Source organism: Rutidosis leptorrhynchoides, chromosome 8 (genome assembly GCF_046630445.1).
Source record: "Rutidosis leptorrhynchoides isolate AG116_Rl617_1_P2 chromosome 8, CSIRO_AGI_Rlap_v1, whole genome shotgun sequence".
NCBI lineage: Eukaryota > Viridiplantae > Streptophyta > Magnoliopsida > Asterales > Asteraceae > Rutidosis > Rutidosis leptorrhynchoides.
This window is the reverse complement of record NC_092340.1, coordinates 152,990,176-152,992,553: the sequence shown is the minus strand read 5'-3', so window position 1 is coordinate 152,992,553 and position 2,378 is coordinate 152,990,176.

Here is a 2,378-nt window from a genome sequence, read left to right as displayed (position 1 = left end):
TCATTATAAATATCCTCGATATTTCTGGAGATATTTTCATAACTATTCTTATCTGAAATCATTCATCTCTTCGCGATATCAGTGTAACATCAGAAAGGAAACTGTTTTAGTTTCTAAATTCTGAAAGATTCGAATTTGAATTATGAATGATTTTGAAGTATTGTTGGAAATTGATGCATGAGTTAGTATAATATAATGACACTTGATCAACGTGATTATATTACAGTAATTCATGTTGAGTTTCTAATGAAACGTGATGATTCACAGATCATAACATCATCATGTGATATGTTACACGACTCTTACATTCTACCTCACCTCCAAACATATCAATAACGTATTTTTTTGATAGTCATATCTTTCTCTTGAATTCTGGTAATTTGACAAATCAAATCGTGCTATTACTTTCTTTCTTGTTTAGAACATTAAGTTCATTCGAAACTCCATACTTACGAATTCTGGATCATTATTTGCGAAAAGAAAACAAAAGCACGAAGCTCCGAAATATAAAGGAGAATATAAAGCCTGATAACAACACATAAATTACAAACCGAGTATATCAATACGTATTGCAATGTAAAGACACGAGAGAATTAAGAACACAATAACCCCAAGTTAATCGTAGAAGTAAACAGATTCCTCCGGTGATAGATGAAAGAGGAGAATGACATAAACGATAGTAAGGAAAATAACAAGAATCAGAACGGGATGGAGCATCTCCACAATCTTTTAAAAATTGTAATTGAGGAAAGTAAGGTGAGAATGGTGACAGTAAGAAAACAAAGAAGATGAATTTATAGTAAAATATCAGGCATAACAATCGAGGCAGATAACCGCGTTTAAGCAAAGCGGATCCTAATTTCCTTGATTACCGAAGAATCAAATCTTATTATGAGGATTTTCTCCAAATCCCTTGAACTCTGAAATCAATCCTATCTACGTTAAAAGATATGACGAATCTACACTTACGCATTTCACTCTTTTGTGATAACTTCACTCGTATGCTTCACTTAAGCAAATTGTTTTATCCATACTACTCACTGATGATAAACTCTAATTTTCAGCTTGTATGCGTCATGAAGACATATTTATTATCAGCCATGACCATTTCAATCAAATTTCGGTACGAAATTTCTTTAACGGGTAGGTACTGTGACAACCCAGAAATTTTTGACCAAATTTAAACTTTATCTTTATATTATTCTGACACGATAAGCAAAGTTTGTTAAGATAAATCTCAAGAATTTTAAACTATGTTCATACATCCACTTAACCACGACCAAATTCCGACGATTCACGAACAACTATTTGTAAATAGATATGTATATATATATATATATATATATATATATATATATATATATATATATATATATATATATATATATATAAATTGAAATATTATATGTTGTTGATAAGAAAATTTGTTTATGCAAAATAAAATAAAAATATGATATTATGTTAATTATTATTTACAACATAACTATATATAAATAAAGTATAGTAAAAATAAATATTAAATGGTTGTAATACTCGTTTGAGTAAGTTAAATTCAAACTTATGTAATTTTAAAATAAACAGTGTTACGAAAATGAGTTCTATAAATTTTAAGCTTATTAAAAATGTATTTAGGAACTATTTGTTAAGTTTTAACACTTTTTATATTTTACCCAGAAATGAGAGGGACAGTTGATGTAATTTTTATGTAACAAATTTAGGATCAAATTTTATACTATAATGTCCAAAATAAATAAATAAAGTTAATTTAAAAATATGGGATTTTTCTGAACACTTTTATCCGCCACTGTTTTCGCATGATACACAGTCCATGAAAACTGTCGGTAGAATAATATCTGGCTGCTACTGTAGATAATTGAAACATTGATTGGCTTACTGTTTCTTCTTGTATCGTTTCTCATAATCTCAATTGATTTCCGTACAATGGTAAAATATTTTTATATATTAATGTTCCCTATTCGTCCGTGAACTAAATCATATCTTATTGAATTAAGAAGTTTGTAAGTTATATATTACTATCTTCCCTCTCTCTCTTTATCTATATCTCTTCTATGTTATTAGAAACCCAATCTACTTTTTTTTTCTTCTTCTCTTTGATCACAACCAAACACCATCATCTTTCTCATATTCTCTGCTCGATCATCATACAACCCAACTCACCATCACCATGTTCCTTTGAACCCATTTATTTCTGTCTGCTATCCTGTTGGAACAACCGAGAAAAACCTGCAGCTACTATCATCGATCACTACTACATATGCACCTCTCAACTAACATGAACCACCATGCTCTACCCCTTAACTCACACAACTCACCATTTAACCATCATTGATCACCATCAAGCATCAACCATCATCAAA